The following is a 12,444-nucleotide window of genomic DNA, read 5'->3' as shown; positions in this document are numbered from 1 at the left end:
ATTCTTCACCCCAAACTAATGTCAGTAAATGGCTTTTGTTGATTAGTTAAGAACACCTGGTTTTACAGGACAGCTTAAATTATTATGATGTCACCAGAATATGACTTTTATAGTCAACCACAGAACTCTATTTTTATCAACCATAAGTATTCTTTATGTATCAGTATCATTTTAAATAGCTCTGATTTTTAAAATAGATTATAACTATAAGCCAAGGCTAGGACTGTAGATTTTGTGAATTCCACCAAGGCTTGCTTACCAAATAAACATGAGCAGCATGTATTCCCCTCAGAATTATTATAGGTAATATTTTAAGATAAAAATATAAAAGGAGCAAAAAGACAACACTGAAATAACCCAGTTGTTTTCATGCTATACTGGGTCATGATAGTACTTTCTTACATAGTATTCATGCTGCCAGAAAGTCCCCACATTTTAAAGTATGATTGATCCTTATTCTCATTCCCTGTGTGCCCAAGTTTCAAAGCAGGGCACGTTTTCACATCTTCAGCTTCCAGGAATGTTATTAATGTCTATCATTTCAGAGCCACCGAAACAGTATTCGACAACTTCACAGCTCTGTCGAAAGTTTGCAACATAATAATCAATATGAACTACCATGATAGCCAAAGTAGCTGATCCTATATTATACCCCACCACCCTGATCTGATTGCCCGAATATCAGTTTAGGTCACCTAATGGATCTACCTTCTTTAAAAATGTTCCAGAAGTTGATGGCTTTGACTAGCTTGAAAGTAACAAGATCCAGATGCTGCCTGTCTACACACTAAACTACACAGGACCCCAAAACAGATTTTTTTTAAATTCCCTCTATGTTTTTCAGGCTCTCCTCTTTTCCCTCACCACTGCACTTTCTTTACCTCAATCCCTCTCTCTCTCCCTCTCCCAGTCTCTCTCTTCACACACACACACACACACACACACACACACACACACACACACTTCCCATCAGTGTAGCTCATCCAACATCCTGTCCTTAATATAATGTGCAAGACATTATTTCCTGCTAGCAATAAGTTAAAAGAAATCTCAGTCAGGAAAGCAATTATTCCATTCATTTTTATCTAAAGTTTCCTTTCTGAATATGCTTCACAGTCAAAAAAAGAACCAAAAAGAAAGCATGAATTTTGAAACATTTGGAAAAATTTAGCCAAATGAGTAAAAGGGATGGAATGTCCGATATTTTTCTTTTCATGGAACCCTTGGGTTTGTTGTTTTTATTTCTTGGGGGGGATGAGGAATGACTATAAATTTCCTCTTTTAGACTAGCCCTTGCTTTGCCATTTCCTTGAGGAAGGCAGACAGCATTCTCCACCCAATCCCCCAAAGAGTTAAAACACACTGCACTGCACGGGAGCAGGAGGGCTGGTCTACTAAAGCAGCAGCCCCACAAACTAAATGCTCACAAGGGCAAAAAGCAATGTGAGGAGATCTTGCAGGGGCAGGGCGAGTCATGGAGCGATTGAAAAAGAAAGAAAAAAAAGCAACAATTTTTAATAGAATTCGGAAAGTCTGCTGCCTCGTCTGGTTTACAAATAGGCATTGTTGGAGGAGACAGAATAAATAAGAGCTAACTACAGCATGGATTACCGAACACTAATCCCATCAACGAGTCCCGGTGGCAGCACAGATCACTCAGGCACGCCTTGGTCACTCTCCGCATATTTATTTATTAAGAAGACAGTGGAGTCTGGCTAATGCGATACAAAATTAATATCACCTGTAAAGAAACATAACCCATACATTCAAAGCGATAACTCTACCGACACCCTCCCCCCCAACTCATCAAGTCCAATTTAACTGACAAATTGGAGCAGTGATTTCACACCTGAGAGCCTTTCAGGTCTGAACTGCAGGATCAAGTTCATGGTTGGCACTGCCCACTGCTTAGTTACGTGGGCTTTCCACTGGCCCCGTAATGGTCATTTACGCACACACATAAAGACTAAAGTATTAAAAATTTTTTTTAATTTTTTTTATTTATTTATGATAGTCACACACAGAGAGAGAGGCAGAGACATAGGCAGAGGGAGAAGCAGGCTCCATGCACCGGGAGCCCGACGTGGGATTCGATCCCAGGTCTCCAGGATCACGCCCTGGGCCAAAGGCAGGCGCCAAACCACTGCGCCACCCAGGGATCCCAAGACTAAAGTATTTAACCAATTCGTGTCCAATTATCATCAGTTATATTTCATCCCGTTTCAAGACCCACAGGCCTCCTGATGGCAGCCAGCACAGAAAAACAGAGCTTCGAAAAGTAAAGAACATCTATTGTAAAGCTCCAAACTTCAGTCTCTAGAGTCTTGATCACCCTCCATATAAAATAAAATATGTAAGGCAAATACACAAAAACAAAAGCACACCCAAACAAACTCTACGGGACGTCAGTTAGTCGTACTATACCTTCCCACACCTTCTTTCATTCTATACTCTGTGATTGAAAGTCTGAGTTGCCCCCACCCTGGTGCATCCTATCCAGTGAGAAAAACCCTTTCAGAGCCACAAAGAACAGCTCACCAGAAAAGCCTCTGAAATCGTTGTTGTTCCTGATAATCACTGTCACAATCTCCTTTCTAACAACCCTGTCCATCTGCAAAGCACTTTACTACGGATATCAGGAACATCTTTATGTTGCCAAATAACAACAAAGGAACACGAGCGAAACTATTATCTCTGCTAGAAGAGAAAAACCACAGTCCCAGGGCTTGCTTTCTTCTCATATTCTCCTCTGCCTCATTAACTCCATTGCTATGTTACTAATTTCAAAGAAGCAGGAAGAGGTGATGGGAAAGGGGAGGTAAATAATAATCCACATGCCTGTTTCCCATCCCAAGTGCAGGATACACACTGCTTGCCAGACTGTGGGTCGAGCCATACCTTGGTTTAGAGACAGTGAGGATAGTAGTAAGTGTACTGGGGGTACATTTGTGGCTGATCCAGGCGTTTACCCATGTAGCTGGAATCTTTATCTCCGAGGCAGGGAACTCGATGACACGGTATGGTGCCCCAGGCCGAGCGTCCTCTTAAACCACTATTCCTGATGGTCCCGATGACTGATGAGGCTTCAGAGATCCTTCGTCTTCCACCACTCACTAGTTCCAACACGGCAGGAATTTAAAAAAGAAACACACCAAAAAAATAAGAAAGAAAGAAAGAAAGAAAGAAAGAAAGAAAGAAAGAAAGAAAGAAAGAAAGAAAGAAAGGAAAGGTATTGGTAGAACAACACACGCACACACACACGCGCACACACACACACACACACACACACACAGCCTTCCCAGATCCTGCCTTCCTTCCCCCAGCTGCCAGGGTCCACTTGGGATGAGGCACTTTGTTCTCTACCCAGGCTGTCTGTAGTGATGTCAATTGCCAGCGTTTGTAAAGAGGGAGAGAAGAAAAAAATCAAAGTCTTTTTAGCACAACTCCGAATCCTTGCAGATCAGCTTCCTGTCTCCTGTTTGTCTCTTTCCCCACCTTAAAGAAAAAGGGAAAAAAAGAAAGAAGAAAGAAAGAAAGAAAACAAAAAAATGAAAAAGAAAAAAAAAAAGAAAGAGAAAGGGGAAAAGAAAACAAAACAAAACAACCTTGCACAGCCTGGTTGCTGCTGTCTCCCTTCCAGAGTGACATGGTGTTCGGGCTCCTCCTGTCCTTTCATTCACTTCCTCTCCTTCCAGCTGGTGGGTGGAACCTCTCCAGGGAGCAGGGTATGCAGTCCAGAAAGCTGCAGTATTTCCTCCAAGAAAAAAAAAAAAGCCTGCTTCAACCCCTGCTGCAAGCAAAGTCCTGATTCCCTCTGCTGGCTATCTCGAACAGCAAAGCAATTTTTGCAGCAAAGCTGCTGCCGCTGGAACTGAACCCAGGGAACTCAAATTCGGGCGGTGGATTATTTCTTATCCTTCCCTCCATCTACCCCACACAAGAGCTGCCTTTTTTTTCTTGCCAAGTGGCAAGGTAAGCCACACTGCTAAAGCAAACACAGAAGACCACGGGAGGGAAGAGAGGACGAAGGGAGGAAGGAAGAGAAAGACAAAAATAAAAGCAGACGGACGACCCGTGCTGGTTAAAATGGAACAAGTGTGTCCCAGATGCTTTCAGAACCTGTTAACATACGAAAGCCAGATGAATCCAAGACCCGGTCCAGAAACTAACCTTTTACTTCTCGGACGACACGGAGGATGCTAAGCATTGAAGAAATTTGAGAGTCTATGCCAGGACTACTATTAGCAAGCCCTGCATCGTCAGATCACAAGGACCCACTTGCCATAGCCGAAATGATCATTCTTACCCTTACATCCGTTTTGTAAGCATCAAAGGAGGTATCCCATTAGGTTTACAGGCGTCTTCATAAATAAAAGCTCTGGTTCTCTCACTGTCTATCTATGATGATTTTGATTCAGGGATGCTTTAATCACTTTCCCGATGTCATCACAAAAAAAAGCACAATTACCTGACAGAGTTTTTCCCCACCAATAATAAGTAATATTCTGACATGTCTGTCGGCTGTTACATTATAATACAAATGGTTTCAGCGAAAATATATTTCCTTTAAGGGTCCCTTTTCAAGGCAGTCAAGGCTAAAATTAGACATGCCAGCTGTGTTTTGCTGTGAGCGCTCACGCATGCCCAAAGCGTGGCCAGACCAACATTGAGCGCCTCTCCACTTCGTCAAACCAGCTCTGTTCTCCCCAGCCTAGAGCTGCCTTTTCAGATAAGAGGTTCCTGGTACAAATCCAGCTTCCTAGTGAGGAAGAACAGAGAATTCCAGCCCGGTGCACAATATGGTATCCAGCCACAAACAAGCCCTGCCGCCCGTGAGGTCACTGGCTTTCACTCAGGGGTCTGGTTATTAGAAGCTGTGTGAGTGCATGGATATTCCTTGGAAAAAGTTAAGGATGGTGGATAAATAGCTTTATGTTTGACAAGAATAACAACCAGAAAGAAGGAAGGAGAGAGGGTGGGAAGGTAGGAGTTAGAAGCCCTGATATCACTGTCATTAAGAGAATTAAATCAATTCCACCAACATTGAAATGTGTTCTTCTGGGCCTTATTCGTCCCATCCAGAAAGTGGAAATGCTGCCAACTTATGTGGCTGAAGGTGGTAAACGGAATCAGATACTAAATCAAAACTACATTGATTTAAAAATCATTCAGTGGCATCTCAATGCTCAGACAATAAAGTCTTGGCTTCTTGGAATAGTTTTCAAGACCCTTGAAAACCCAACTTTATTCTCCAGCCTCAGACAGTAAACTCTGGCCCTCGTAGTCTATATCTGAGTCACAGTGAACTGCTTTTAAAGTGGAATGTGCGGAGGATCCCTGGGTGGCTCAGCGGTTTGGCACCTGCCTTCAGCCCAGGGCCTGAATCTGGAGTTCCGGGATCGAGTCTCACGCCGGGCTCCCTGCATGGAGCCTGCTTCTCCCTCTGCCTGTGTCTCTCTGCCCCTCTCTCTCTGTCTCTATAAATAAAATCTTTAAAAAAATAATAAACTGGAATGTGCCCTCTCAGGGACTTCTGTCATCTGCTCTGCCCCAAATGGTCTTGCATCCCCATTCAGCCCATCCTTCAGCTCTCAACACGGATATCACCCCTCGGAATAGCTTTCCCTAAAGCCTCCTTTCCCTGCTGCACCTTATATTTGCCCTAAAAGGATGCTTATCCTGGGCAACTGTCTGTTAATTGCATGTTTGTTTCTTCTAGGATGCCGGAAAAGCATCAGGAAAAGCAGAAAAGTAGGAGTCCCCATCATTCTCATTCACGTTCCTATTTCCACAAACTGTCATGGAATCTGACACAAAATGGTGCTCTGCAAGTGTTTGAAGAGTAAGATACCTTAAACCCGATAAAAATTCTAACTCAATTCGTATCCTCTCTCAGTACATTTCAGTACACTTCTGGATGCAGGGGATAGAGTGGTAACACGGATCAGAACAATGTCCATCCCTCATAGAATATATATTCTAGTGAGGGAGATAAGCAAAGAAGTAAGCAAGTAAACAGGCATTATCAATCAGGTAATATGTAGTACTGTTCATAAATATAAAGCTAAGTAAACAGAAAGAGTCACAGGAATTCCACTTTAAATAAGATAGTCAGGAAATGCTCACCAAGAAAGAGCTCTGAGGTTAAAGGAAGAGTGGGAACCACACCCTGGGTGTTGTGTACTATGAGAGCACTTCTTGTGAGAGCCAAGGCCTTCGTTCCAATCCTGCCTTTGCCAGATCACTCTGCCTCCTTTCTCATCCATCCAGTGTCACTACACACTTCATACGGTTATCATGAAAATTCACCACAACAAACATGCAAAGCATTTATAACCCCTTGGAACATACTGGATCTGCCCAATAAATGTCAGCTTGTCTCTGGGGGAAGATCATCCCAGGCAGAAAGAACAGGAAGAACAGAAGGCCTGGCAGCAAGAACACTTCTTTTGAAATGTGTGAGAAATGGCATAGGGACTGAAATGGAGCAAGTAAGAAGTAAAGACTATCAAACAAGACTAGAGAGGTTCCCTAGACCAGATCATATAAGCCTTGATGAGGAAAGCTAAATTGCTGACAGGTAATAGTATAGCCTGGACTCTACCCAAATATTTTGATTATAGATCTAGCCATCTTCAACTATGGAATGCTGTTCTCCTAAATGACTTATTAAGGCTCCTCCAAATACTAAGACTTTTAAGGTCAGGATCCTCAATTTTGCCATGATGAGCAAAGGCTATCAATATTCTTTTACTAATAACTGGCCTAGCTACTCCTTGGAAGGAAAAGATTAGTGTCTTATTTACAAATGAAAGACCAAATAAATAACTCCTTCACCCACGCTATAGCTCACTTATATGTAAAGTTCCCAGCATGTGTTGATGCTTTCTGCAATTTCTACACAAATTGCCACTTTACAAAATGGTATTGGATTATTGCTATATTCTTGGCATCAACTGTCATTAGTCTAAGCACATTCATCGAACACTTAAAGCTTTTCTTAAATAATGCAAAGACAGTTTACCACTTGTGAGAATCGCAGAACCTGTGTTTTATTTATTTATTTATTTATTTATTTATTTATTTATTATTTATTTGTTTGTTTGTTTGTTTATTATTTATTTTCCTTCAGAGATACCAGTAGCCATCACAACTGAGGAGGCAAGATACTCGTGTCGGAAATGGTTTTTATATCATGTCTACTCTGTTGGAGCCATAGTGCTTTCCATTTAAATGATCAAGTTAAGGTAGGAGGTAACTAATTTAAAACACTCTCTAAATCAGAAGCCAGCTGTGTCCCATTTGCCAAGTAACAAACAAATTTTGTACAAATCCAAGAGCAGCAAACTCATCAAAGGGCATGGACTCTTACAGATTCACGGGATTCATGGCACAGACTGGAGAGGCACTGATTTAAGACAAGTTCTTGGTTTCTAGGATAGAGACAACATCTCAGACATACCATCCATAAATAGAGAAGTGACGGTACCGAAACGAGGTTCAGTTGGGTAGAGACAGAGATTCTCTTCTGGTTTGCTCTTGATCTATCCAGTCAAAGAATAACTGGGTCCTCTCTTTGGCTGATTTATTTTTTAAATGACAAAGACTTAGTCAAAAGCAAAAGGAAAGAACAATAGAGAGAGAGGCATCATCATCATCATCATCATCACCATCATCATCACCATCATCATCATATGCTATCTTTGAAAGCAAGTATACTATTCTTACATTCATGATCATGAATAAATTAAAACAAACAAAACTGCCACTCGGTATTTGTTGCCCTCTTTATTCAAATTTGTGAAATCTCTTCAACACAGCAGTTGCCAAACAGATATTAAAGGTAAATGTTGTTGTTGTTGTTGTTGTTGTTGTTGTTGTTGTTGTTTTTAGAAGACAAGATGGTAGATCACAAACTCCAACAGTAAAGTAGTAGTCTTTTGTCCTACTGGACATACCCGAGACAAACTAGGAGAAAGAGACCACTAGTGATTCAAGCATTTGTGGTCCAAATTTAAACTATAATTAAATGTAAAATTTTAATGTAGATAAAAACAATGAAAATTGGCCTTGCTTCTGAGCAAAATTATAATGGACTATATTTTAAGACAGTCAACCAAATGGAGAAGAATAATTTAAAACAATGAACATTATTAACTTCAACGAAGTTTTACTGAGCATCTTGTATGTGCCTAAATAACCAAGAATAGCAATATAAAAACCATCACCCTTGTCCTCAAGTAGACTTAACATCTCCATATCTATTAAACATCAGTCATTCATAAATGACCTAAATGCCTTTCCTCTTATCTAAATACTAAATTTTAATAATTGTTATTAAATAACTTTAAGTTGACCCAATTTTTTAAATACATATTTTATTATAAATTTAAACAATGATATACTTGAAAACTTATGTTTATTTTGTTTTATTATCTTTTTAAAAATACTTATTTATTCTCTTGTTTTTTATATACTTAATACTGTGGTAGTCACATATGTTTCTCCTTTACCACTAGGATTACCAAGAGTCACATTTCTCCTCTTCATTGAAATTAGGCATGACAATGTGACTTGCTATGGCCAATAAAAATATGAAGCAAAAGTGATGCATGTAGAATCTTTTAACTGTTGCTGTTTGATTCACTGGTCCACTCTTCCCTGATGGAAGCATGTGCTTAGATGGAGGAAGCATATTGGAAGGCTTAGAATAGCTGCTTCAAATAGTCACCTGAACCAGCCACTGACTTGTCACGAGCAAGAAATAAACTTTTGTTGTAATTATGCTAATGAGATTTAGTGACTTACCACAGCATCACTTAGCCTACCCTGACTAATATGATATTACTTGTAGTGTGATTTTATGCTTATTGATTTCTTTCTTTGAGAGTCTCTCCCACTAATATCCAAGCTAAAAGGGCAAGGAATTTATCTATCGTCTTCACTGTTAAATCTCCAGCACCCAGAACAATCCTTGGGATTTAATAGACATTTAATAAATATTTGTTAGATAAATGAGTAAAATATTAATTTAAAATCATCTAATTTATCTATCAGTGGTTAAAATGCAATACTTCATGAAATAGAAGGGAAATGAGGCTTATACTTAAAATGGAAAAAATGTTTAAGTCTTCTAGGAGGAAAATTGCTACGAGTGGAACTACTAAATGTTCAGAGACAGGGAAGGTTTTTTTGTACTGATCATATAGATGGCCTTTCATATACTAGATGCTGTACTAGAATTTCAGAAATGTTTCCCCAGTTAGAACTTAACAAGTTACTGGAAAATGGGTATGATTCTCCCTACTTTTTAGTTGAGCAAATTAAGAAGGAAAGGGTTTAGCTATCCAAACCAAATTAATACAGTTGTAACGTGGTAGGGGAATATTCCTAAGTCACATCTGCATAAAGCCCAAACCCAGATTTTTTTCTCAGCATCACTTGATGGAGATCTTAAATGTTTTATTCCAAAACTAGATTAAGATAATCTTTGTGTTTACAACAGAAAACTCACAGTATACATAAAAGTCCTAAATAAGTCAGTGTGTTTTCATAGAAACAGATGGTACTGAACAGAGAAAAAACTGGAAAGAAAGAACATGGCCTTCTATCAAATAGTATAAACTCTATTTGGACCACAGATGTGATGGTTAATTGTATGTGTCAACTTGGCTAGGCTATAGTGCCCAGTCATTTGGTCAAATACCAGTCTAGATGTTGCTGTGAGGTATTTTTCGATGTGGTTTACATTTACATGAGTAGACTCTGAGTAAAGCACCTTATTCTTCACAATGGGACTGAACTTCATCCAAAAACGTAAAGGCTTTAAGAATGAAGACTGAGATCCTTTTAGAAGGAAGAAATTCTGTCTCCAGACTGCCTTTGGCTTCTAGATTCGACGTCAGCTCTTCCTGAGTCTTCAGCCTGACAACCTGACCTGAAGTTTGGGGATCCACTCCCACCCCCCAGAATCACATGAGCCAATTCCTTTAAGATTCTCTTTGCATACAAACACATCTTACAGGTTATGTTTTTCTGGAAAACCCAGACAAATACACTAGGTTAATAAAATGAAATAAATGACAGCAATGAAGGTCAGTGATATAGGCACTCTTACACATTCCTAGTAAATATCTATAATGGTTCTAATAGAGCTTAACAAAATGTATAGCCTTAAAACTTTTCATCCTTGTCAGTCCCAGTAATTTCGGTTCTAGGAATCCAAACAGATCATCACTAGACATTTAGGAATAGGTAATTGGAGAACTCTGAGTATCCAACTCTAGTTTGGTTAAGTAAATCACAGTACAGAGTATGATTCAACCATTAAAATGATACTTAAGAAATACTTTAACATATGGGAAATGCTTAAGTCAAATAGTTAATGAAAAAATCAGAATACAGGGACACCTGAGTGGCTCAGCAGTTGAGCGCCTGTCTTTGACTCAGGGGGTGATCCTGTGGTCCTGGGATCAAGTCCCACATAGGGCTTCCTGCATGGAGCCTGCTTCTCCCTCTGCCTATGTCTCTCTCTCTATCTCTCATGAATAAATACATAAAATATTTTTTAAAAAAGAAAAAATCAGAATACAACCTTGTATATACAGTAGGTTTCCAACTATGAACTAAAAACACATAGACAAGACAATAGAACAACTACATCGAAGTAACAATAGTGGAAATGTTTCCTCTATGATAGTGTTATTGGTGATTTTACTTTTTTTCCTTATCCTTCCAGAAATCCCAGCATTTTTCAAATTTGTCTTAAAATGAGCATATATTTCATTATTTAAAATAAATATTATTTTTAAAGAATTCTCTTAGGTAAGTATATTCTTAAGATTTTTGTTGTTGGGGGATCCCTGGGTGGCGTAGCGGTTTGGCGCCTGCCTTTGGCCCAGGGCGCGATCCTGGAGACCCGGGATCGAATCCCACGTCGGGCTCCCGGTGCATGGAGCCTGTGTCTCTGCCTCTCTCTCTCTCTCTCTGTGAATATCGTAAATAAATAAATAAAAAATTAAAAAAAAAAAGATTTTTGTTGTTGTTGTTGTTGTTGTTAGCTGACAGGACATTTTAAAACACCCAGATATGACATTAAAATAAATTGTGTGTGCACTTGAAATAGCCATTTCCTTCTTACCTGAATCAAACATCACTTTAAGAAAAGTTTACCTTTCTTTAAAGACTGGGAGCATAAATTCTATAATTTAACAATGACAAAACTCTGATTTAAGGCCTATAACCAAATATCCTCATTTAAAGAAAGAAAAACAGCTACCAATGGCAAAGGACATATCTTTGCAGACACTACAGTAAACCTACATAAGTATCTAAAACATTAATTTTTTTTTTTTAAAGATTTTATTTATTTATTCATGACAGTCACAGAGAGAGAGAGAGAGAGAGAGGCAGAGACATAGGCAGAGGGAGAAGCAGGCTCCATGCAGGGAACCCGACGTGGGATTCGATCCCGGGTCTCCAGGATCGCGCCCTGGGCCAAAGGCAGGCGCCAAACCGCTGCGCCACCCAGGGATCCCTAAAACATTAATTTTTTTAATATCCACTAATTCTGCCTTTGCATTTCTTTCTCTTTTTTTTTTTTTGCATTTCTTTCTCATAAGTTTATTTGTAAACATCAGTTTGCTTACAATATGCTGTAGAAACAGGGAATTTCTTTCTTTCTTTCTTTCTTTCTTTCTTTCTTTCTTTCTTTCTTTCTTTCTTTCTTTCTTTCTTTTTGGGGGGGTGGCTATCACTGTCTCCTTGTATATTTCCGTGCAAAGAATTCCACTATTTGCAGACCACTGAGCCAACTTTGTCTTCATGTAGCTGGCAGATTCTTGTGGCCTTCTTACAAACACACCTTCCGCCATGACTTTTTCCAGCAGTGAACCAGAGCTTTAGAAAACACCAACTAACAGCCTCAAAGTCAGGACAGATGAGTAGCTGCTTTGTCACATGAGAAACACATTTTCCTAAAAGGAATATCATTACTTTGTATTCACTATTCAGCTTCCAGCTGCCAAAAGCTAAGCAAGGTAGGTCAATATGACCACATTTGATTGGCTGGGCTGAGCCTTCTCTCTAGAAACATCTGCAGAAGTCCAGGCTAAAAGTTCACTACTAATTAGAATCACTATGCTGTACACCTAAAACTAACATAATATTGTATGTCAACTATATTTCAATTAAAAAATTTTAAAAAAGAAATTAAAAAAGAAGAATTACTGGATAAAATACAAGATATCCAGTTAAACTTGAATTTCAGACAAACGATGAATACATTTTTTAAAAAGATTTTTATTTATTTATTTATTTATTTATTTATTTATTTATTTATTTATTCATGAGAGACACAGACAGAGAGAGAGAGGCAGAGACACAGGCAGAGGGAGAAGCAGGCTCCATGCAGGGAGCCCGATGTGAGACTTGATCCCGGGTCTC

At 39.3% G+C, this 12,444-nt stretch overlaps 1 protein-coding gene and 1 long non-coding RNA gene across 3 annotated transcripts in view; one reads left to right on the top strand and one right to left on the bottom strand.

Moving 5' to 3' along the window:
• Positions 1–4,525, bottom strand: part of LOC144309455 (uncharacterized) — a 41,361-nt gene extending 36,836 nt beyond the window's left edge. The window contains exons 1-3 of one of the 2 annotated variants that reach the window (XR_013375450.1): positions 4,171–4,525; positions 3,606–3,754; positions 2,899–3,113 (exon numbers count right to left, since the gene is read on the bottom strand). This is a non-coding gene — a long non-coding RNA (uncharacterized LOC144309455). The remainder of the gene's footprint in view (positions 1–2,898; positions 3,114–3,605; positions 3,755–4,170) is intronic. The other variant, XR_013375449.1, reaches the window with a different exon arrangement.
• Positions 1–12,444, top strand: part of LOC144309464 (MAM and LDL-receptor class A domain-containing protein 1-like) — a 40,924-nt gene that overhangs the window by 18,261 nt on the left and 10,219 nt on the right. The gene's annotated exons all lie outside the window — the stretch shown is intronic.

This window comes from Canis aureus, unplaced genomic scaffold, assembly GCF_053574225.1.
Source record: "Canis aureus isolate CA01 unplaced genomic scaffold, VMU_Caureus_v.1.0 NW_027326411.1_RagTag, whole genome shotgun sequence".
NCBI classification, from domain to species: Eukaryota; Metazoa; Chordata; class Mammalia; order Carnivora; family Canidae; genus Canis; species Canis aureus.
Note: the sequence above shows the minus strand (reverse complement) of the source record. Positions and strands in the feature narration are given on the sequence as shown.